This window comes from Camelus dromedarius, chromosome 2 (genome assembly GCF_036321535.1).
Source record: "Camelus dromedarius isolate mCamDro1 chromosome 2, mCamDro1.pat, whole genome shotgun sequence".
NCBI lineage: Eukaryota > Metazoa > Chordata > Mammalia > Artiodactyla > Camelidae > Camelus > Camelus dromedarius.
The window spans coordinates 2580746-2606604 of NC_087437.1; the positions used below are offsets into that span (position 1 = coordinate 2580746).

General features: G+C 40.9%; 1 protein-coding gene and 1 long non-coding RNA gene across 3 annotated transcripts in view; both read right to left on the bottom strand.

The window, feature by feature from the left end:
* LOC116151590 (ankyrin repeat domain-containing protein 26-like) overlaps positions 1 to 995 on the bottom strand; it is a 71955-nt gene extending 70960 nt beyond the window's left edge. The window contains exon 1 of one of the 2 annotated variants that reach the window (XM_064490602.1): positions 903 to 995. The gene's annotated coding sequence lies outside the window, so the exon portion shown is untranslated. The remainder of the gene's footprint in view (positions 1 to 902) is intronic. The other variant, XM_064490600.1, reaches the window with a different exon arrangement.
* A 16810-nt stretch (positions 996 to 17805) lies between these two features.
* The window catches only part of LOC116156768 (uncharacterized), a 148644-nt gene continuing 140590 nt past the window's right edge, over positions 17806 to 25859 (bottom strand). Inside the window, exon 8 of the long non-coding RNA XR_010382821.1 lies at positions 17806 to 17923. This is a non-coding gene — a long non-coding RNA (uncharacterized LOC116156768). The remainder of the gene's footprint in view (positions 17924 to 25859) is intronic.

Here is a 25859-nt window from a genome sequence, read left to right on the forward strand (position 1 = left end):
ACATCTCAATTAGAAAAATTAAATAAGTTAAATATATCAGTTATTTAAATATCATTAATATCTCAATCAAGAAATCCTTTATAAACCCAGCACTGTTAACCAACATTTACTAAATACTAATAAAGCACAATATGGATTAAACTTATATTAAATATCATCAACCTGAAGATTAAAAGCTATCATCTGGACCCAGGATTCCAATCCATTATTTGTACTTGGATCTTACTTAAGAAAGGGAAAAAAAATTACACTAAGACTTGACATTTCATCTAAGGGAGGCATGTCATGTAAGTTGACAGCCGTGATAGAAAGTTATCAGATCTAAATCAACTTAAGGCTAGGAAAAATTGTTAACAGATTAAAAAAAAACAAGAACAAAAAACTTCTCAACTGACATGTCATGAAACTAAGGACTTTTCTCAGTACACATTTAAGCATTAATTTCTTCTAAGGGCCTGGACATGATGGGCAATTTCCACTGGCGCCAGGGAAAGTGCTGAACCAAAGCCGCTCATGGAAAACGCAGACGAGGGCGGCAGACAAGACAATGATTTCAGGGCTGTGCACACAGGCCCCTGCCAACCGCTTTCCAGACTGCGGCTGCGGCTGCAAGCATCTGAAGGACTTCCCAGCTTCACAGTGGGATGTCAAGGGTTAGGCTGCGAGGCCAGCACACAGGGCTGGGGAGCCTTGTTCCCGTTCTGGGGGGGTCCCTGGGTGCCGGGCTCCCGGCCCCTACCCCTCCCCCCGACACCCGCGGCGCATGGACGGCGGGGCAGCCCGGCTGGGGTCGGGGCGGGGCAGCCCGGCTGGGGTCGGGGCCGGGCTCGGGATTGGGGTCTCGGGGCCGGGCCCGATGGCTCAGCTGCGTCCGCCGAGGCCAGGCGGGGGCGGACACTCACCACAGCCCGCTGTGGGAGCCCTCACCCAGATCGCAGGTTGCTGGAGCGCGGCCCGTGTTGAGCACCTGCCCGCGGACCACCTCGGGGCCCCGCGCCCGCCTCCGCCATGCCGGACACGAAGCTCCGTGGCCGCCGCCGCTGGCGGTTGGGAGCAGGGCCGCCCCCCCCCCCAGGGAGACCCGCAGAGCCGCCACCCACTTGACCAACTGCCGCCTGCCCACCTGATGAAGTGACCATTGGGTGGGCAGAGGGAGGGGCGCAGCAGAGGAGGGTGCAAGGGCGGGGCTGGGCAGTGCGCGCGGATTGGCTCTCGTGGCCTGTGGGCGGGGCTGCGTGCTTAGGGCGGGGACACATGTATAAGCTGCTGTCTACCCAGATTTCAGAGTAATAGTGGGCCTATATTAGAGGTAGGTAACCAAGATCATTCAGAAGTCAGGTGGCAGGTCAGGTCTGAAGATAAACATTTGGGAGTCACCAACATGTAGAAGGATTCTGAAAAGGATGAGCTCACTTCAGTGGATACAATAAACAGAGACTAAAAAGGGTCCAGCATTAAACTCTGCAGGTCTTTCAAATGTCTGTGTAGGTCAGGGAGAACTGAAGCGGGAAGTGAGTACCTCCACGTCCTCATTGCCTTTCATCTATTTCCATGTCCTGTTCTTTCTGCTAAATCCTCTCCCTCTTCTTTACCTGCCAAACTCCTACTTATCTAGAACAGCTCAAAGCTATGTCCTCTAGAGATTTCCTCATACTCTCTGATGGACAGTTGACCATGCTCCCCTCAAATTACCACCAATTGAGTAGCTTAAAACAACAGAAATGTCCTCCCTCTTAGTCCTGGAGACCAGAAGCCTGAAATCCATGTGTCAGCAGGATGGGGCTCCTTCTAAAACCCGGAGGGGAGGTTTCCCAGTAGCCTGACGCATCCCTTCTAGAGGCCCCAAGCACTCCTCGGCTTGCAGCAGCGTCCCTCCAGTCTCTGCCTCCATCTTTCCAGGGCCTTTCTCCCTTGTGTCTGTTTCTCTCCTCCCTGTGTCTGTTATTAGGACAGTTGTCTTTGGATTTAGGGCCAACACTGACCACCCAGGATGATCTTATCCCTGGAGTCTTAGTTTAATTTTACTAGCAAATGTAATTTGGTTAAAGAATTGGTGTTTGGTAAAAAAGACAACCTTTGGTAATACGGTAACAGTCAATGGTTCTGGGATGAGAATGGAGGCATATCCTTCTGGGGACACTATTCAACCCACTGCCCCTCCTTTGAGTTTATTCATCTCTTTGTAGTTATCATCAATACAGCACATGATGGAGACATGTAAGTTTCTACTCCAATGAAACATACACCCTCTACAGGGAAGATCTCTCTCTTAGGGGGAGAAAACTGGTTGGGAAAGCAGAAATGATTACTCTTTTTATGACTAAAGTACAGATATACACTAAGTACATAAACTAATATACTGCATGTCTTTGATACTGAAATTTAGTAATAGGGGGAAATTAGGAAAAAAATGTCGAAGAGGCCTTGGGATGGGAGATGGGGGTTGATGGTGAAAAAAGAAGTTTGAGAAACACTGACCTGGAATATTCTTGCCCAAATGTAGTTCCCATGCCCCTGTAATTCCCATACATAGCCCATCTTCCCACATGTGTACTCACACACTAACCATTCCAACAGCACCAGCAAAGGGGGCCAAAAATACAAAATATGGCTCGGATGAGTAAGCAGCAAACATACTTGCCATTCACAAGTTCCTAGATGTGCATTTAAGATTTAACTGGAGCCGTCAGCACAGCCTCCAGTGAGAGCCCAGGCTAAGCCCTCCTCACCCCCCAGTGAACCTGCCCTAGGTCTGCCTCTGCCCCATGCCCACACGATGAAAGCATTTTGAATTATAAACTCTTAACAGGCACCTATTTAACCACTTAAAGTCTCAAAATCTAACGATTTGAAATATCATAACTGCAGCCATTTCTCCCTTGAGAACTCTATCATATTTAAACAGAATTTCAGTTACCAGAAAAAACTCTTTATAGACAGGAAAAGGGAGGGGTAGTGATGGGGTGGGAAATGTACTGATTTAATGTTTTATCAAGAGGAAAAGTGAGTGGAGAGAGAGGCTTGCAGATCATCAGTCCCCAGTGCGGTGAATTTAGTAAGGCAGAGAGCAGTGCAAACTGGAAGATTTAAAAGTCCAAAGTTTAAATATCGCTTTTGTTTTCCCAAGCTCTAGATATTAATAACACCTTTGTGCAAATTATAAGTCTTCCTTTTTGGGAAGACAAAGGGGAAATTAAACATTTGCATGAATCAATTGATTGCAATTCTGATGGCATTTCCAGCTACCTTTCCTCTGTGCCATGTTCCTGGACCTACAAAAGACATGACCTCATTACATGGGACGTCCCTCCCACTGCACGGTGTTTGAAACTCTCACTTTCCTTCCCACAGCACCTACGTCTCTTGTTCCTCCTTACAGTAGCTGCAGGTGCTCTGGTCCATGTCCCCATCACCGTGTTCCTGAAATGCAACTACTCACTCACTAGCCTCTCTGGTTTTAGTCTCTCTTCTCCAAGCCATCCAGAATGCTTTCTCTCTACTGTCTACCAGACTCTTTTCCATCATGACAATTCTCTGCTCAGGAATCATCTTGGGGTCCCCTGCTTCCTATAAAATGAAGCCTAAGTCCCCAGCTGGGTTCTAAGGGCTCTCCACATGTGCTGGGACATCCCCCATGTCCTCTTCTCCTGGGCACTTGCCCTTCTCTGTGGCCACTTCAGAATCTTCCCTACGGCCCTGTCACAAAGTCACCTCTTTATCTCCAGGGATCCATCATTTCCCCAAAGTTCCTTCTCCTTTCCTGCTGCTCACCCTACTCTCTCCTCTCCCTCAAAGTCTGGCTCAGACCCCACCTTTGTCACAAGCTTTGGACATTCCCGCCAGTCTTGAGAAGGAGGTTTAACGCTGAACCCTGTTCTGCCCCAGAACTTCATGCCTAGCATCCAGCAAGGAGCTTCCTATCTTGCAAAGGAATGAGATGTCACATTATATGGTATCCCTCACAGGCCTGTACCAGATAGTAAGAAATAGTGTTGGGGTTGCTTTGTTCATATAATATTTCCACCAGTAGAACATCATTGACCACCATTTATTAAGTATCTACCACTTGCCAGCTTACGTAGGAATTTATATCCTTTAATCCTCAGCTTTCATAACAGGATGCTCATAAGAAGAGTGCTCTACCCCTTGTGACAAAGCTATACATTCAACTACTCTGAACATAGAAAGCAGAGAGAAACTGAGTCGTGTACTTCCACAAACATATTTTCAGACTCAGTAGGACCTTTCATACTGTACGTTGTTTGATATTAGAGTTCATATTTCCTCTGACCAGTAAAAATACATGGTATATGCATTAAAAATATGGAGACTATTATAACCTTGCCTTTCTTAAACTTTGCCTTTCCTGGCAAGATTTAGGTTAGTGTTTTCCTCGTGCTAAAATTAGGGATTGAATAGTACAAAATAAAAATTTTGAAACCTTGTGCTTATAGAATAACAATCATAAAAATGAGAATTCTTTTTTAGCAGAAAGGCAAATTCTACTCTCACCGCAGATTTCCCAGATTAATAACATATTTTCTTCAAAGAAAGAAATATCAATGGGACAACATTGGAATGGTAGGGGGGGGGAATTGCAAGAGGGAAGATTATAATAAGAAAAAAACCAACAACCATAAACATTCAGTCTGGTTCCAGTTGCAACCTGAGTCTTAAGTGGCCATGGAAAGAGAGCTTGCTGTGGAAGTAGAATTCAGAGTCTGGTTCTAACTAGAACCCTCAAGGCCACTTCAGCCTAAGGCCAGGATAGAATCCAGTTCAACTTCATAACTCTGCACCACTGGAATTCTTCCATTCCAGGTGTGTCTAAGTCAAACAGTCATCTGACCACCTCCTGTGAGGGTCTGAGATGCTGGACAAAACACTGGGATGGGTATGATGTGTTCCCAGGCTGTAAGAAGCTCATGTTTTATTAAGACACACAATAGTGGACACATAATTTTATGTAGGAAGTGCTCTGAGGACACAGAGAAGGGAGCTGTCTGCTTAGAGGAATGAAAACAAACCCAAAAGCTAAACACTCTTAGACATGAGTTGGGTCTTGATTTCAGACCTTTGGGATTTCTCTGAGCTTGAACTTGGGTAGGTATTGGGTACCCACCTGTACTGTCCCTGCACCCCCACGTGGAGAAGCAGCTCTGTGTCATGTTTTTGGTTTCAGGAGCAGAGACGTGAGCCAAGAGAAGACACTTGCAGGAAGGGAAGGGGCTCGCCTCTCCCCTGCTGGCTCGTGGCTGGGTGTCTGGGCTTCAGGTTGAACTGGCCTGGAACCTCTGGGGACCTCTTCTCCAAGAGGAAGTCCTCCTGGAGGGGAGGAGAGGTGGAGTCCTCCAGCTCCTGTGGCAGGAGCACACTAGTTTGAAGACGGCTCATTTTAATTCCATATGGATGTTCATGCCCTGTGTGGAGATAAACTAAATATAGATTCAGGCTGCTGCTGATGGGTGTAATCAAACCCACCTTACCATGAGCATGGGCACCAAACTGATGTGGCTGCCGTTCTTCTAGGGCTTCTGGATAAAGAAGTCTGTGCCTCCTAAAGGAGCGTGAAGTGCGCTGTCATGAGGGACACCCTGCAAAAGCAAGGTGACCAAGCAGAAGAGTTTGAAAAGTAAAGAGAAATCTGTTCTCAGACATGGTGCTTGGCTTGGAATGTGCAGCTCCGTCAGTGCGTCGCACAGCATTGACCTCCCCTGTGTGTCCCTCTGAGGGTGTCGGAGTTCTCCTAGTTTCTGCCTTGGCAGACTCACTAGATCTGTACATCTTAGGCAAGTTGCTGGCCTTACATCCCTCCTTTTAAATGCTTACCCCCACATAGACTCATAAGGGCCAAAGTAAATATATTAATAAACATTGGTGCTTAATACTTTTTTACAAAATTGGACTGTGTGTGTTAGGAATTGCTGTGTTCTCTATTGCCTGACACATGTCAGTTCGACAAACAGATTTCTCATTTTGTCAGTTCAATAGTCAGCACTATGCAAGAGCAGCAGGCGGTTTGTCTCTGTGTTTGCCTCCCACTGCTGCCTTCCCGTCAAGGGGGCCCTGCCTGGGAAGGAGCAGAGATGAGGCTTCACAGTGTTGGAAACGCAGAAGCAACGTGCAAACAGTGTTTACAGAACCGAAAACTTCACTGGAAATCACTGGGACTTGCCAAGTGATTTGTTTTGCTCATTCATGCCTTACATTTCTTCCTCTCCATTGAATTCTTAAGGACCCTATTCATTGATGTGGGTTTCATTTTTTAAGAAAAGAATGAATGTTTCTTGTCTTTTGTTCAGATTATTAAATATAACTTGGGGAGCTCTTGCCTTTGCTTTTCATGTGAGGCAAATGCAATTTCAGTGCTCTGGTCAGAACAAAAATCATGGTGACTGACAACTTTTAATACAAAGGAAGTTTCCATGACAGCAGTAAAAGACAATAAGCTGACCAGGATAACCAGGAGCTTGTCCACAATTGCGAATTCAGAGCATGTAAAAAATGCCTGCAGAGTGACCGCTAAGGTGTCATCATGAATGACGGGCTGTTAGGGTTTCTTAGAGCAGCCGTGGTGTGTGAAGCCGTTCTAAGGCTAGAAGTTGTCATCTACAATATTATAACTAAATTAATGCATTTTATTAAAATAAATATGCTTAAGTGGTCAGTGTTTTTTCTTTCAGTTTATTGCTGACTAACATTTACAAAGATGTCAACATTAAAAAAAAATCATGATGTAGTTGAGGGACTTTTGTCCTCAGCTATGTACTTGGTGACCCCATGTATTCTAAGACAAGGAATATACATTTCATAGAAAAAACTTGGTGGTTTGGATTTTCCAGATCACTTGAAAATGTTCTTCAGATCACTTGAGAAAGAGTAATAGCCCCATAGGATTGTAGGATTGATTTTAAAAAAGAAAGAAAGATACTGCATGTAAGAGGGAATGCTCTGAGGTTTCCAGCAGAAGTCAGTGTTCCCATTACTGTATTGCGGGGTCAGCTGCCAATCCTGTCCTTACCCTTGTTTTAATCCCTCTGTTTTCACCGAGCTTCCCACACAGATTTGCTGATCCAAGAATAAGTATCAGTATTTTAGCTAATTTACTGTAATAACTATTTTAGAAGTGTGATCTATGTATAGAAAACCTGAGAGCAGTGTTGATGAACTCAGCCGGAGAAACGGCAAAGTACAGGTGGTTTAGGCTGTGAAGACTTGAAGGGTCTGGATGTCATGGTCTCATTTTCTTTCTGATGCTGAGAAAAGTGTTGTGCACAAACAGGTGTTAAATAAATATTGGATTCAGAGGTATGGCTGGATTTTAGAAGGTCTTGTAAAATAGAGTCTACTTAGTGGTTAAGAAGTGGAACAGAGGACTTTAAAACGAATACGAAAAATAATGTGAGGAAAAGATATTCCAATTTGTGTTGTTTTCATGGTTATTTAATTAAGTAAATGAGTAAATAAATAAATAACATTTTCGAGATAGCTGTTTGTCAAGTATAAAAGTAGAGAAGAAAAGTTCACATTTCTCTCCCCAAGTAGACCATAAGCTGCAGAATGAAGAGATGTTATCCATGCCTGGGATAGAGTTAGTGCCTGGGATTATTGAATAAATGTATGAATGACTGTTGCACAATCTTTTCACTTTTATGGGTATTTAAGCCTAAAACTGATTAACTGTTACTTTGAGACTTTAGGGTTACAATTTGTTATGCAATCAGCCCACCTTGGGTTTTTCCTGACACTTCCCAATGAGTGGGTATGAGGTCTCATTCTTGCCAGAACTGACCCACAGCTGGACATCTGTCTCAGAGCCCTTGGAGACAAAAAGAGTATGTGTCACTGCATGTCTTTCCCAGTAGGTACTTGAAGAACACATTTCCTTAGCATTTCTGTATTTCCAAAAAGAAAGAATTTGGACCCATATGACTGCTCTTTGATCCAGGGGAGTGGTACAGATTTTGAGTTAACAGTGCTGATATCAGTAATAACTCCTGGTCCTTCTTGCAGCCTCCAGCAGACCGTCTGAGATTCTTGTCCCTTTTGATAAAGGCTGAGGATCTATGGAACCACAGTGCAAACAGCCCCTTTACTTTGTGGGTGGTCCATGGCATAAAAAAATCATGGTAATGCCCCTTCTCTATGGAGGAAATGTCTAATATCAGGAGTCCTCCCTTCTGCTGTCTCCAGACTCCTTGGAGAATGTTGGCTTTTCCTTTAAATGTCCCTGCCCAGATAAGCATGTTGTCCAGAGCCACATACTTTGCCAAGACTGTTCTTCAGCAAGAAAAACTTGAAAGGCAGCATTAACTCAGCATCTGTGAGCAAAAGGAGAGAAATACACAAGAGGCCTTGAGATGGCAGGGTAAAATCAGCCCTGTGGCTTTGGTGCTGACCAGCCCTGCGCCAGGGAGACAAGACACAAGGACTCTGACCTAGAGAACAAGTGAGATGCAGAAAACACTCTCCTAGCAGAAACCCTGCCTAGAAATACTGGAAATTTCATTTGAAACAAGTTTAATTTACAAGGACTGCTGTATTATTTTAAAGAGTCCTCCAGGGGAAGGTATAGCAAAAAATGTTTGAAATAGTGTTGGTTGCAGGTACTATCTTTGTCATGTCACAATAGCAGGATGTTTTCCCATTTACAGAGAATGTTATATAAGCAGCTATGTTTCCTTCAATTCTGTCCATCTGAATGTCAGTTCCCTTCTTTTTCTTCCTGTTGCACAACCTCATCCTCAAATATAGCCACCTCTTTTGCCAAAAAATTTTCCAACAGCTCACAGCAGGTCTAGCAAAACATAAAGGAGCAGACACTTGAAAGCAAAACAAGATGGAAGTGATGTGTACACAAATGTCCCCAGATCCGTGGTCTTATTCACAACTTGTCTCCTTTACCAATTCACAAGAGGCATTAGTCATCTTGTTCTCAGGACCTGCCTCAATGGGATGTAGCTTCTAGCCAGCTGGCTTTATGTCAAAATTTACAGCAAAGCACTTCATTTAGGATCTATCATGCCAAGATTGAGTCCTCAGGTGACAATCAGGATAAATGGGGATGGGATGGGAGGTATCAAGGAAGAAGATACAGAAAGAACAGTCCAATGGAGGAGGGAATATTTAGAATCTTATAAATATTTTGTTGTCTCTTGTATAATGTATACAGTAAAGAGAATGTTATTAGCACTCTAAAATTACAGCCTGAATTCATTGTGCTATCACTTTCAATTCATTCAGAAATTTATATGGGAATACAAGAATAATATTGTTGTATAGGTTGATAATCTAGCTTGCTGCTTTCAATTTCTCATTTCAGGAGGACAAAATGTGACCTATCTGTAATAGTCAGCTATCTCACGATGGGAGGTACATCATGCACACACACACACTCACGAATCTCAAAAATAAAAGTTGGTTTTTAACTAAAAAAAACTTGGAAGTAACTTACAGTTACTCCTAGCATTGGGAGTGACATGTTGATTACATCATTCACTGTGTGTGAGTTCATTATTGTTACAGACTGTAAAAAGAAAAGAGAGAGAGAGAGAAACATTGCTCTAAATTAAAAAAATTAAAACAGGTGAGTAAATAATTAATGTCAATTATCCATATTCTAAAGGCAAAGCTTGTATTCAGGCAGGGACAAAGTACAGCACATGTAGAGCACAGCCCCCTAGTTACAATTTATTTTCATTTCTTTATATATCATGAAGCTAGTAGAAAGCATTTCAGTAAAACAGGTGTTTCTTTTAAAGGATTTGTTGCACACAAAATATGACAGCTTAAGCTAGAAAGAAAGGCTGAGAATTCCCAGAGGGCACATGGGCTATTTTTGAGCACCTCAAAGCTGGTTCAGTTAATGACACAGTGGGGACATGAATGGTCAGTGTTAAATTTGCTGAAAGTCATAGATGTCTGGTGGTTATATGAAAGAATATCCTTATTCTTAAGACACATTTAAGTGTTTTAGGATAAAGGGCCATGGTGTATACGTGACTCTCAAAAATGTTAGACACACACACACAGAGTAATGGAGGGGACAGCAAGAAATAAGGCAAAATGTTACTAAATAGGTGACCCTAGGTAAAGGATAAATGGGTGATCCTTGTATTATTTTTATTTTTTTGACTTTTCTGCAAGTTTGCAGTTATTCCAAATAAAACATCACAGGAAAAAAAAAAACTGGAAACAACACAAATCACAATGTACGTAAGTAGTGGTACAGTTAGAAAAAAAAGTTTAATTCCAATAGGAAATGCCTGCCTGTGAAAACCTCTTTATTACAACCCAGTATAACTGTTATTAGAAGGATCCAGAGACATAGTACAGACACTTTACAGGCACTTTCTTTCCATGCTTAAGTGCTGTCGCTGTGGTGGGTTCTTCTTGCTTCATTTTGCCTAGGATTCACTTTTTATAGATGCAAAGACACATTTTTTTCCAGGAAAATACATGCTCCCATGTAGTACTTTCTAAATACTCTCTCCTTCCCCTCCCTTCCTTTCTCCCTTCCACTCCCCTCATCTTCTCTTTCTATCAGTTTCATTTTGCTAAGTCAGGATCCTGGAATTTAATTTACACAGGCACAGTCCTTGATGTCCTCAGTGCAGATTTTGAGGGGGATGCATTTTGGCTGGTCCTTCTCTTTGGCTAGATTGATGTACTTAATCGAATCCAATAATAACCCAAAGTGAAGTCAATGAATTAGCTATTAGCTTATTTCAAATCAATGTATGTTGCTAATGTTTTAAATATACTTTAAATATACTTTTATATTTTTAAAAACATATGAATAGACTCAGCAAAATCAAATCAGGGGCTGGGAGAAAATATGCAGAAATATTTCAGGAAAATAAGACATGACCCAGAAAATAACAGGTTGCCTTGTCATGTAAGATTAGGGCAGCAGGTCCAGTCCTCAAAGCTTCTCCTGCCTAGATTGGAGGGCCCAGCACCTTCCTGGGTGCCCAGGGAGGAAGGAGCAGTTGCTCTGAGAATCACTCCGTACAGTAAGTAACCTGAACTTCACGGACGTTTAATATATATTTTGAGAATCATGTTAGCTTTAAGCATTATGGTGGAGAGAAGGGGAAGAGGAGAGTGATATCCAGGAAAAGCAAAAATAACCAGAACTACATGTAAACAAGAGACCATAGTTGCAGTAGCAGCCAGGGTAAATCTTAAGTTGTTTGAGGGTAGTCTGTCAGTTCCCACCAAGGAGAGGAAGAAAAGTGTGGGGGGCACTGCCTTGAAGAGATTTGTACTCTTATCATGGATTAAAATTTTGAAATATGTACACTGACAAAATACCTTTGAAGTAACGAGTGCCATTTTTCCTTTCATTTTGAAGAACTGCAATACTAAAGATTAGGAGAAAAAATTAAACTACATAATATACTTAAACTAATATATTAAACACTGTTCCAGATACAAGTATCAGCACCCAGTTGTTACTGATGTGAACACGTGTGTAAGTTATACCCTCCTCATAACTGGGCTTGTGATGGACCCCGCTCTCATAAGCAGTATTACAGCGATGGGAAGAAGGTCTTGAAGTGGAAGAGCAGTTGGCTTGGAATTTAAACACCTAACTGCAGCTCTATATGATGCAAGCTGTGTAATCATGGGCAAGTCACTTAACCACTCTGAGCTTCAAGTTTCAAAACTGAAAAAGGGTTAATCATACCTCAAGAGTGTTCATGGAGCTGGAGGTGCTATTTGCAGATAAAGAACATTAATATTTGAGTTAAATCATATTTAGGAATTGGCATTTGAATGGAATTCTCTTGTCCCTAAACCAAGAGTATCTTTTTATGAAAAAAAAACCTACAATGTTGTATTATTTTATGTGTATTAGCATATAGCAAATTACAATAAATTAAATCAGTTCATTACTATTGATTAAGATCAATCCAGCTACTGCTAAATTATTAAAGGTTAGTATTGTATCTGCTAAACTTTCCACAGCATTTAATACCCAAAGCTGAAAATGCTTTAACATTCATTCATACATGGATTTACCACTTACTAGGGTTTTATTTATTGTGGTAAATTACACATAGCATCACATTGACCATTAGTGACCTTCAGTACTTTGACAATGTTGTGCGACCATCACCATTATCTAGTTCTGGAATGTTTTCATCACCCAGAAGCAGAAACTCTGTGTCCATTAAACACTCACTCCCCATTCCACCCCCATCCTCAGCCTCTACACCACCTTTTGTTTATCCATTCCTCAGCTGATAAATACTTAGGTTGTTTCTACTTTTTTTTTTTTTTTTTTTTTTTTTGGCTACTATGGATAATACTGCTATGAACATTCTGTATAAATTTTTGTGTGGATGTATGTTTTTATTTCTCTTGACTGTTCTGCACGGGCTGCCACATTTTATCTTCCTACCAGCAACACTGCACTTGCCTTCCCTGTCACCATATCAGTACCCAATTCATCAGGAAAGAATGCCCTCTTAGCTCCCCACCCTGCATATGTCCATGGACACAGCCTCTAATTACTCAGGCCAATCTGCAGAAGAGTAAAACAGCAAATAGCCAAGGCCCTCGGTGCCAGGTGTTGTTACTGCCTTATATGTATTTATGCAGCCTTTGAACCAGTATAACATGTAAACATGGCTTCTACATTTCCCCCGTCACTAGGAAAAATGTCTCTTGGACACTCCCTTATCAAAACCTTTGTATATTCCCAAATGAAAGTGCTTCATTTCACCTGCAACTTGGAAAAGATACTAAACAATAGCAACTGTTAATCTTTAGAGAAATAATTCATAGAAAGAAAATATGTAGAGAATGAGACAAATACATGGTTCTTCCCAAAAAGCTTTGAAAATTTTCCTTAAGTCAACAGCTGCACTCTAGAGTTTTATAAATTAATGACTCAGCAACATTTTAATTGTCTTTATGATGATACATGAGATTTTGGTAGCATAGGGTGAGAAGGACAAGAAAAGAGTTGAGTGCTTGCTATGCATACTAGATGTGCATAAGAAGAACGTGACTTGGGCTGTGGTTGTTCCAGGTGGCAGATGTGAAAGTTGCATGACCCCAGTGAACCCGGGAGTGTCGACTCAGGATGGCCACGTTCCCCATCCTCACTCCAACCAAGAATGTTTCATGGAAAACTGACCTGCACTCCATGGACTCATACCTTTGTTTTAAGATGATCACCTGTCTACAGACACCAGGTAAGATAATCTGTACACAGCAACTCAGAAAGCCTAATATTTGATGGCATAATTCACTTTATTTCTGTAAGTAAATCCTGTCTTCAAAGGAATTAACTTGGCAGTGTAAAGGCAACTTTTCAAATGTAACTGGACTACTTAATAGTACTTGCACAAGAAAGATATTCCAGGGATTGAGAAACACAGATACTCCCCAGGCATCGGGGGCAGGCTGTTAGAGAGGGGCCCTGGAGACCTGATCTCGTGATCCTCTTTCCACTTACACGAACACCATGAACTCATGAAGATCCAACTCCCCAGGTGGCTCCTATAGCCCATTTGAAAAACCGCTGATCAAAACTAAAGGACAGTCCTCCAATAGTTCCCCCTATTTATCATCAATTGCACATAGAAACCTTTTTGGGGGGAGAGTACAAGGCATACAAGTGTCATTATGGGAGGTCAGAAAGTGAGTCACTGACTTAGTATATAATCCAATTTAAATGTTTCCCTTTATAACTCATGTAATATCAGGACCAAGCTGTAGGTCTTACATAAAGGTGGCCACGACGTTCACCGTGGGCCAGCCCAAGCAAAGGACTTGCATGCATTGATGGCTTCCCCTGCTTTTGTCTGTACAGTTGGCAGTCCACACGGTGTTCAGTGGGATTTTATATTTTATATTGAAGTTCTTTTTATACCTGCAAAGATAACCAGACAAGACTTCTGTTAGTTTGTTTCTTAAATGTAATGAGGCCACTGTGTTCTTGGTAAAATGCTAGTTCTCACTACTCCAGGCAAAGCATGGCTTCTTCAACTCTATTACCCTCTGTGCACAGCACAGGGAGTGGTTAGGAAGGCCTTTCCCAAATCTGTGTTAAGCAGAGCATAGTCCAGGAAGGCCCTGAAAACACTTCCATGATGGTAGCAAATAGGCGTTTTCTGAATGATGAGAAATGAGAATGGACCATGGTTTATATTTTAGAGATTTACCAGAGAACCATTAAATCGTTTATTCTTACATTTGTTATTATATATTATGTATGTAATTTTTGTAATTATTGTAATTTATTATTCATTCATGTCTTGCTTCAAAAAACATTGGAGGGACTGAACAAAGTTACATGATACATGATTTGTAAAAATAGTTATGCAATTTTTTTAACAGAGAAAAAGATTTAGAATACATTTTTTACGTTAATTTTTAAGATTTTCTAGCTTTTAAAGCATAGGTTATTTTAAATTTCCTTTCCTTAGATTTTGTCTGTAACATTTTCTCTTAAAGTCTATCTAAAGCAGAAAAACTTAGCATACAGACTAAACCCAACTTAAAAATCAATGAAACAATCAATCCCAGACCAGTGGCCAGGATGTCTTCTATGTAAGTGAAGGACGTATTTTGCGTTTACCTCTGAGGAGTCAGAAGGTGAGTATCACCAGTGAAATTGCTTTCTGACTGTTTCGGCCTATTCTCTTTTGACTTCTAACATGAAACACTGTATCTCTTGGTTAACTCACACATGAAGTGCTCATGTAGGCCTAGGATTTAATCACAGCTACACGCCCTATGAAGGATGCCTAGGGAACTTGGGCACAGCGCTCTGGAAAGCCCTGCTATTCAGAACCATGTGTAGAAACACTCAAGGTTAAATGAGATCAGAGACAGCACATGTGCAGACATTCCAATGACTCCACTGATTCATGGAAGAGTTAAGAAACACCTCTTCAGTGGGGTTTATGGAATGAAAATAATGAAAGGTCTAGATTCAAAGCTCAGGGCACCATGAGTATAAATATGATGGAAACTTGTCTTCTGATACAGGATGGGCTTTTGCTGCATTCCGTTTTATCAGTTTTACCCTATGTCTGTGTATTTGAAAGTTTTTATGAAACACCATCAGATAAAATTATTTTTCTAGACAGTGACTGTAAAGGCATTATCAAGCTAAAAGTATGTGGCCGGTGGGAATTATAGACACATATATCTGCTAGATTTTACACTTTTTTTTTTTTTCTGATGTAGGTGTCTGTGTATAGACACTTGAGGTACTGTGTAGAAACTTTCAGACAGACCTAGAAAAGGTCGTTTCAGGAATTCTCTCCTTAGTTCAATGAAGTGCCAACATTATGCACTCCCTTGAAACTAAACCAAGAAATTATCTGAAAACCTAGAGCAGGGTTTCCACTCTTCTGTAACACTGAGCACTTACCATATGCCAAGCATTGTTCTAAATATTTTATAAACATTATTTTATTTCATTGCCAAATGACTACATCATATAGTCATTATTAGCCTCATTTTATGGGTGAGGAAACTCACAGAGAGGCTAAACAAATTGCCAGGAGCAACAAAAAATGGATTTGAACCCAGACTGTGTAACTCATGAGTCTGTGCTAACAACCACTTGGCGTCCATGGGTGTTGACCTATAGTTCCCTGAAGTACCCACCTCCTCTTTCCTGCTTTTTCCCTAGAGCCACCAGGCTTTCTGATGGGACTGTTCTTTCACTTGGGGAGTGAGATGATAAATCTCATGACATCGTATCAAAAAGGCAGATGTTAGTGTAGAAATATTTAAAATATCACAATAAAACTTTATCTTCCAGGGGATTCTCCTAGAGTCTCACTGTGTTTCTTCATACCCAGTCACCTACTCGGAGATTTTCTCAGTAGGAATTAGAGAATCAATCTAATGTTAAGTGGATCAAGGAAAAGGGAGAGGAGGACTGAACTTTCAGTTTACATCATGTGTCCTTATTACAATCTGTTAACAAGATGGAAACCCCTCCCCTTTCCTCCCCCTCAACCTTTATAGCAGAGGGCGAGTCCCAGTGAGCTGTGGAATTTGTAAGATTCTGCAGAAATTCCCCTATTCTCAGACAGGGGTGTTCCCTCAGATGCTTGGGAGTTGGGATCATGAAAGATTCTATTAGTACCTTTCATTTCAATAAGTTATCAGTAATCTTCATCTTTAGACCTAAATAAAATTTGTCTTTCATTGTCTCTGTATTCTTTAATAACTAAATTTGAGCAGTGATGTCTAAAGATGGTGTGTGCTATATGAGGTCCCCATTTACAGGTTCTTCATAGGACTCTACTAGTACTAATATGTTAATGTTTATAATGTAGATCCTGTTCTAAAAAATAAAATAACAATTTTGTTAGGAAAAACTATTAAGCATTTCAGTGAATATCAAAGTGATATTGAAGACTTTATCTGACTTTAATTCTTGAGAACAGAAGTTTCTAATGTATGTAGTATGAAAAATGACAAAAATCTCAAAACAATTGTCACTGAATATTAGCATCTCACACAACTGGAGAAATATCTCTGAAAAAATAAACATTTAAGTCCCATTTATTACTATACGCAAACTGAAATTCACCTATTCTGACCAAATACATAGGTAGCAGTTAGTCAGCTGTTCCATTTGTGCTGGCTTCTGCAGTATAAATCTGAAGAGGAGTGAGTTTCCAGCTGAAGTCCAGGTGAGCTGAGGCAGAATGGAACCTCAGTCCCCCCACCCCCACCGTTCTTATGGCTAAGTGGAAAAACTTGGTGCCAAACTGAGATTGTTAATTTGAACAGATTGATTCAGGACAGAACACAATACTCCATCTAAGAGTGCGATATGGCAGGGGAGAAATAAGTTTATCGGCTCAAGAGGATTTTGTTTAGCTGTAGTTTCTTACTGGAAAATGTAAATTATTTCATATTAACAATGATCATGAATACACTCAAATATTAATATGAGAGTGATCTTGTAGGTGGTTTTCTAAAAATCATTGTGAGAACTTGTACAAGGTGGCAGCATTCGGTCCTGCTAGTTATTACCACCTACAGAACTGCGTCTCCCTCATCCCCGCTAACACCCCGTTTTATGCATTGAAGCCCTCACTGACAGTATGGCTGTATTTGGGGACAGAGCATTTAGGATGTAATTAAGGTTAAATGAGGTCATCAGGGTAAGATTCTAATCCAATAGGATTGGTGGGCTTCTAGAGGAGGGAGAGAGGTCTCCCCATATGCCGAAAATTTTGCTAATATAAACCAGATATGGTGACTGCTGGTGATACTGGCTCAGCATAGTATTTCAGCCCCTTCTTATGGCCTGTGGAGACCCCGTGTGACTGGGACCCCTGAACACAGTATTATATCTAATATGCCCCACACTGTAGGCTCCAGTCACATTGGCTTTCATTGATCTCCTCCCTCCCAGAGGCCAAGCTGCACCCACCTAGGCCTGCTGTCTCTCAGCCTATAAGGCGCAGACACCTTGTCTGGGAATGGTGGCTGCTGCTCATCCCATAGGTGCAGTTTAAAGGCTGCCACTTTGAGCAGCCCTGCTAGACATCCCCTCTGTAATAGCAGCCTGTCATCTTCTTTACATGGTGTCCTGTCTACCTTGTATTAGAAGCACTGATAATGATCTGTAGTTTCCCCCTCTCTTACTTTTATCACCTGTCTGAAAGCCCCAGACAAGAGAGACCCTGCCTGTCACATTTTCTTACAGTAAGGGTTAGTGGACATGCAACTTTATGATAATCGAAAGAGCGTAGGGTATGCATACTTGACTTTAGATGTAAGCAATGTATCACTGTTTGGGACGAGTTGCCCCTTCTGCCTCCTCCAGCCTCTTACGAGCTCTATGGGGCCATGAATCAGCACGGTATGATTGGTGTCCTCAGATGATGTATTTTCACTGTGGTCCCCCACCGCAACAGAAGGGCTTTTCCTGCAAAACATCAAACAACCACAGAACAGCTAGTCACTGGTCAAATATGTGATGGAGTTTATGTTAAACATCAAGGTTGACACAGCCTCAATCTCCCAAACAGGGCTTCACAGCTCAAAATCAGGAGTTAGTAAGTTATAGAAAGCTATTAAAAGGAATGAGGTTCCTTAGGGTTTGAAGTGGATGGAATACAGTTTCAAGGACAAGGTGCTAGGGCATGCCACTCTTAGAGGTGGGGAAAAGGATAAGACAGCAGAGTTGATCATGAACTATAGGGAAGGGGAGAACCAAGAGGCTTAAGACATAGTGTATTACAAGAAGGTAAAAAACAAAAAGAAAACCCCAATTAGGATGATTTGTGGCCTAACGTAGATAAGATGATATGGAGTCTTGCAAAGGAGTAATTATAATTTGGTTTCATTTTAACATAAAAATTCAGATAACAGGATTTTTGTAAACTGACTCCAATCTCATCTAAATCAATATTCAGATTCTGGGGGAAAATTCTGAAAGATCAGCAAATAATATTGGAAACATTTAAAAGTTTCTAAATATGAGGAAATTCTTAGCTCTATTATTTGGCTGAGCTACAGCTAAGCTCTAACAGCTAAGCTTCATCATAGGTAAAACAGCTAAATTGAACAGAACATAAAAACTCTGATAAATAGGCCAGATATTTTCATAGATCTACAGAAAGTTTTTTCCTTTGGAGTTAAGAAAGTGACCCCCCCCCCCAACGAAGAATATAAAATCTGCTTTCTTGTGCTCAGCAGCACTGAATCTTAAAAACATGAGTAATATTTCATGAAACCAGTTCTGAAGGTAAAAAATTGTTCATAGGTTTTAGAGGAAACAAACCTCCTGTGACCACCAGTCTGCTTTGTTGATCAAAAATAGTATATGTATGACTTAACTATTTCGCTGTACACCAGATTAACACAGCATTGTAAACTGTCTTTACTTCAATAAAAAAAGTTTCACATGATATGATATAATTCAGATACATGATATTATTAACAGTGAAAAAAAGTATATTAAAAGATTACCTTACGTGGTGAAACCTTGAATGACCTAAACACTCACTGATTGAGGTGAACATCCTTTTTTCTTTAATTCTTGGCTCTGAAAACCGAGTGTGTCTACAGCACTTGGCAGAGTGCTGTGAACTACTCCAGAAAGCCTGAGGCTTCTGCAGCAGTCAGGGTCACTGGCCGTTAGGATGTCAAGGTTCTGAGACTCATGCCATAACTGACAAACTGACATACTTGTTTCCCTGATTTTGCCTCCACCTTTTGACTTTTAAAAATTAATCTTTTTTATTTTGAGATAACTGTAGATTGGCATGCAGCTGTAAGAAATAACAGAGGGTCTATAACCTTTTACCCAGTTCCCCCCAAAGGTAATCTCACTCTAAGTTATACTGCAATATCACAATTAGGATATTAACATTGATACAGTTAAGACACAGAGCATCTCCATCACCTCAAGGATCCTTTATGTTACTCTTTCACAGCCATACAGACTTCCCTCCCACTTTACCATCTCTTATTCCCTGGAAACCTATAATATGTTCCCCATTTCTTTAATTTTGCCATTTCTAGAATTTTTTTTTTACTTTTTGAAAATTTTTTTTATTTTTTACACTTTTTATTGAGTGATAGTCATTTTACAATATTGTGTCAAATTCTAGTGTAGAGCACAATTTAACAGTTATACATACATACATATATATATATATATATATATATATATATATATATATATATATATTCATTGTCACATTTTTTTCTGCTATGAGCTACCACAAGATCTTGTATATATTTCCCTGTGCTATGCAGTATAATCTTGTTTATCTATTGTACAATTTTGAAATCCCATCTATCCCTTCCCACCCCCCACCCCCTTGGCAACAACAAGTTTGTATTCAATGTCTATGAGTCTGTTCTATTTGGATTTATATTTTGTTTTTGTTTTTGTTTTTGTTTTAGATTCCTCATATGAGCGATCTTATATGGTATTTCTCTTTCTCTTTCTGGCTTACTTCACTTAGGATGACATTCTCCAGGAACATCCATGTTGCTGCAGACAGCGTTATGTTGTCAGTTTTTATGGCTAAATAATATTCCATCATATAAATATACCACAACTTTTTCCAGTCATCTGTTGATAGACGTTTAGGCTGCTTCCATGTCTTGGCAATTGTAAATAGTGCTGCTATGAACATTGAGGTGCAGGTGTCTTTTTGAATTAGGGTTCCTTCTGGATATATGCCCAGGAGCGGGATTCCTGGGTCATATGGTAAGTCTATTCCTAGTCTTTTGAGGAATCTCCATGCTGCTCTCCACAGTGGCTGCACCAAACTGCATTCCCACCAGCAGTGTAGGAGGGTTCCCCTTTTCTCCACAGCCTCTCCAGCATTTGTCATTTGTGTACTTTTGAATGATGTCCATTCTGGCTGGTGTGAGGTGATACCTCATTGTAGTTTTGATTTGCATTTCTCTGATAATTAGTGATATTGAGTGTTTTTTCATGTGCCTATTGATCATTTGTATTTCTTCCTTGGAGAATTGCTTGTTTAGGTCTTTTGCCTATTTTTGGATTGGGTTGTTTGGTTGTTTCTTACTAAGTCATATGAGCTGCTTATATATTCTGGAGATCAAGCCTTTGTCGGTTTCATTTTCAAAAATTTTCTCCCATTCTGTAGGTTGTCTTTGTTTTACTTATGGTTTCCTTTGCTGTGCAGAAGCTTGTAAGTTTCATTAGGTCCCATTTGTTTATTCTTGCTTTTATTTCTATTGCTTGTGTAGACTGTTCTAGAAGAACATTTTTGAGATGTATGTCAGATAATGTTTTGCCTATATTTTCTTCTAGGAGGTTTATTGTATCTTGTCTTATGTTTAAGCCTTTGATCCATTTTGAGTTTATTTTTGTGTATGGTGTAAGGGAGTGTTCTAGCCTCATTGCTTTACATGCTGCTGTCCAGGTTTCCCAACACCATTTGCTGAAGAGACTGTCTTGATTCCATTGTCTATTCTTGCCTCCTTTGTCGAAGATTAGTTGACCAAAAGTTTGTGGGTTCATTTCTGGGTTCTCTATTCTGTTCCATTGGTCTATATATCTGTTTTTGTACTAGTACCATGCTGTTTTGATGACTGTAGCTCTATAGTATTGTCTGAAGTCTGGGAGAGTTATTCCTTCAGCCTCTTTCTTTCCCTTCAGTAATGCTTTGGCAATTCTAGGTCTTTGATGGTTCTATATAAATTTTATTATGATTTGTTCTAGTTCTGTGAAATATGTCCTGGGTAATTTGATAGAGATTGCATTAAATCTGTAGATTGCCTTGGGCAGTGTGACCATTTTAACAATATTGATTATTCCAATCCAAGAGCATGGGGTATCTTTCCATTTTTTAAAGTCTTCTTTAATTTCCTTCATCAATGGTTTATAGTTTTCTGTGTATAATTCTTTCACCTCCTTGGTTAGATTTATTCCTAGGTACTTTATTACTTTGGGTGCTATTTTAAAGGGGCTTGTTTCTTTACTTTCTTTTTCTGTTGATTCATCATTAGTGTAAAGAAATGCAACTAATTTTTGAACGTTAATCTTGTAACCTGCTACCTTGCTGAATTTTTCAATCAGCTCTAGTAGTTTTTGTGTGGACCTTTTAGGGTTTTCTATATATAGTAACATGTCATCAGCATATAGTGACACTGTTACCTCTTCTTTTCCAATTTGGATCCCTTTTATTTCTCTCTCTTGCCTGATTGCTGTGGCTAGGACTTCCAAGACTATGTTGAGTAGGAGTGGTGATAGTGGGCATCCTTGTCTTGACATTTGATGCATTTTTATGTTGTTGATCCAGTGTTTCCGATTCATGTCATAAGTCTGGTGATCTATTTTGGATAACACGACTGGCCGTAAGTAGTGATAGGAAATAGAATAGGGAGTGAACTTTGACCTTAGGGTGCTGCATGGAACCCTGCCTGACTCATGTTGCTAGTCTTTTGTAAGCAAAAAGTGAAATGCCCATCAGGCATCCCAGAGGGGAACTTCATGTAGAAAGACGCAGAGTGTAGGGTGGTGAGGACACACCAGCACCACACAGGCAGCCCACCCTGCCTCGGGACGGCCTGCCCTGGCTTGCTTCTGACTCTTACTTAAGTGGGTGTGACATCATTTCCAACCTCCCTTCGTATGATTCTTTATGTGCACATCACCCATACTAATACTGATACATTTTTTCTTAAACTAGTGTGTATACTTTAAAAATCTTTATCTCATGATTTGCTAAAATGTGTTATATATTTTTTCTGAATACAGATTAAAACATAATTACTAAAAAAAAAAAAAATGTTTAAAGCCTGTCACCAAGCAACCTAAAATCAACTAACATGATGGCAATAAAACACACCGTAATATTCTAAAAGACTAAAAACCTGGCATATATTGGGACAGATGCATGTTACCCCAGTCCTCAGGTTTCTGTTCCAATCCTGATGATGGAAAGTCGGACTGGAGAAATACTTTGGGCCCCTCTCTCCACCTTTCTTACTGCATCTTATGCAACAAAGAAGAACCCTTTCTGAGATTTACAGGAGCTCAGGTAGAGTGTTTTGTAATTCTGTCCTTGGCGTTCAGGGTGCAGGGCCTGCTAGTCCCACGTTGGAGCTGGGCTTGAGTGAGGAAGATTGAAGTTGTCTGACTGTTCATTTGTGGAGTAGTATGAACCTCTTTTTCTGCTGTGAGTCTAAGCTTCGTTCTCCTACCCAGCTTTACTAGTGAATCCTTTGTTTTGGATAGGAGTATATACATTTCAATATCCTTCTGTCTTGTGTTTTGTTTTCAAGCTGGTTAAAATCCAGTTTCTACTTTATTCTAACCCAGACAAATTCCAGCACAACACTCAGTTATAAAAACAAGTGAGAGAATGAGAGATGAAAATATATGCTTCTGTAACACAGTAAAATACTCTTGTTTATAAACATTTTGTGATAGCTTATTATGAAAAAGTTTCTTTTTTTTTTAAGTTGATTTAACTTGATATTCAAATATTGTGTCTACAAGTTCTCACTTCCCCAACTTGGGGCTTGATTCATGTGATATTATATATAGCCTCCTTGGCTGAGTCTACACTCTGCAGCAGGGGAACCCTTCCCTGTTGCTTAGCCTTTGGGACATAATGAGATGTAGTAGAAAGAATATTGGCTTTGGAGTTGAAGTTGGGCAAGTTACTTAACCTCCCTGAATCTGTTTTCACGTGTGGAGAATGGGGGTGGCAACTCATAGGGCTGTGAGGATTGAGGTAATGATTGCATTGTACTAATTTGATACCTGATCCTTCCCCCGGTGCCCCCTGCACACATTCACAAATGAGTTAAAGATACTCTTTGAAGGGTTCTTTCTCCCTACCCAGTGTTCATGGTTATCCTCTGGGACTCACTAGGCATCAGCAGCTATAAAACCTTCATTCCGGATCCAGTCCTTCTCTTTCCACCCTCTTCTCCCTTCATGGCCCTGAACTGAGGTTTTGGAGCTACTCCTTACTCCAGAGGACTCGTCACTTGGGACTCAGACGTCATCATTTGCTTCATGGCTCTCCCCATGTCCCATCACCAGCTCCAAGAACTCAGGCTGTCGTCCAAGTCTTCTACTTTCCCACCAACCCCAAGCTCTGTTTACCTAGAAGGAACCAGGCTGAACTGGTACACGGCACACAGTAGGTGATCATTGCCTATGAATTTCCTTTCTTGGACCTGGAAGCTGTGAACTGGTTTTTACAGAGCCGTATTGACTATTATGATTGAGTACAGTGATCTAAGAACTGTGTTTTAATTTACTATTTTTTTTATTATTGATGCAAAATCAGTTTACAGTGTTGTGTCAGTTTCTGGTGTACAGCAAAATTTTTTAGTCATACATTAATACACAATATTCATTTTCATACTTTTTCACTATGAAGTACTATAAGATCTTGAATATATTTCCCTGTGCTATACAGTATAAATTTGTTTATCTATTCTATGTATACTTGTCAGTATCTACAAATCTCTCAAACTCCAAGTTTATCCCTTCCCACCCCCCTCCCCTCTGGCAACCACAAGTTTGTATTCTGTCTCTGTTTTATATTTAAGTTCATTTGTCTTTTTTTTTTTTTTAGATTCCACATATGAATGACATCATATGGTATTTTTATTTCTCTTTCTGGCTTACTTCACTTAGAATGACAGTCTCCAGGGCATCCATGTTGCTGCAAATGGCATTATGTTGTCATTTTTATGGCCAAATAATATTCCATTGTATAAATATACCACAACTTTTTCCAGTCATCTGTTGATAGACGTTTAGGCTGCTTCCATGTCTTGGCAATTGTAAATAGTGCTGCTATGAACATTGAGGTGCAGGTGTCTTTTTGAATTAGGGTTCCTTCTGGATATATGCCCAGGAGTGGGATTGATGGTTCATATGGTAAATCTATTCCTAATCTTTTGAGGAATCTCCATGCTGTTTTCCACAGTGGCTGCACCAAATTACATTCCCACCAGCAGTGTAGGAGGGTTCTCCACACCTCCCTCATAGCATTTTTTAAGTACACATTTCAGTGCTCTGTCAGCTGTTGTTGGGTTAAAGCAAGTTAAACAGATTAGCTTATGTCATCAGTTTATAGGAGCATCTTATCGGAATCAGCAATTTCTACCTAGTTCATGGACTATGGGAAGAGTGGGCTGAGACATCGGATCATGTGGAGAATGGGGTGTGTGTGTGTATGTGTGTGTGTGTGTATGATGATGGTGGTTCACTGGGGGAGCCTCTCAGCTCAGCTTGTCCTTGGAATGATAGAGAGCTTAGCAGTGACTGGGCACTGGTGATTTAAAGAGCTAGAAGCAGGCCCTGATTGGCCAACCAAGGAGAGGCAGCGCTGGAGCTCAGGTCTGCTGAGTCCCATTGTAATTCATAACTCTCCAGCTTAACTAAGAATTTCTAAGGAGCTGTTTTCTACCCATTCCTCTACTTAAGACTAGTCAGTTTGTACTGAAACTATCTACAAATTCAATGCCCAAGATCTTGGATCAAATTGTGTATTTCTCCCAACTACTTTTTTTCAAGAGAAGAAAATTGGTGGGAACCTAGATCACAATTCTGTGATAATTTAATATTACCAAGAAACAGCCTACCCCTGCCTGCCCCCCCCACTCCACTGCCAGTTGGACTGAAATTGTTTTAGTGACAATTTCTTTGTAAAAACCAAAGCACAGAGCCTTTCACAGAGACTGAGCTTTCATAGCTTTTCAAAAAAGAACAAAGGCTGGGGAAGGGCTGGAATATAGAAAGAGGCAGAGCTAACCCCTTGGAGCCTTGTCCCAGCTCTGGGCCTGTCCTTGGGCGGAGGGTGCATATGAGGGCCTTTCTCGGGCACTTCTGGGGGAGGAAGGATGCTGAACACCTTGAGCACCAACCAGCATTGTGGGGTCTGGGAGGTGTGAACAGCCGTGGCCCTTGTCAGCACTCTCCGTAAGACTCTGAAGGGATCCTGCCCACCCACCCCTTCTGCTGATGGGGAAATTGAGGATCCCAGAGGTTAACTTGCCAGAAGTCCTGCAGCTGGTAAATAGTAAGACCAGGACTAAACCACTTCATGTGTCAGACTTCATAAGCTCTGCCCTGACCTCTGGTCCTGTGGGCATGCATTCCTATCTGCTGACCGTGGCCAGGACCGAGCAGGCTCTGCAGCGCTGTGTCTATCGCTGAACCTCCCTCTGGATGTGAGGCTCGCACGTTTCATGCAGGTCTTTGGTCATCCGATAGCAGTGCATCCACAGAGGGAAACCATTATGATTTGACCCAGGGGATGTGTAGCAATCATGGTGCTTGGAATGACAATGACCCTGTCCCTCTCAGTGCCTTCCATTTGGGCCACCACAGCTCTGCTGGTGTAACA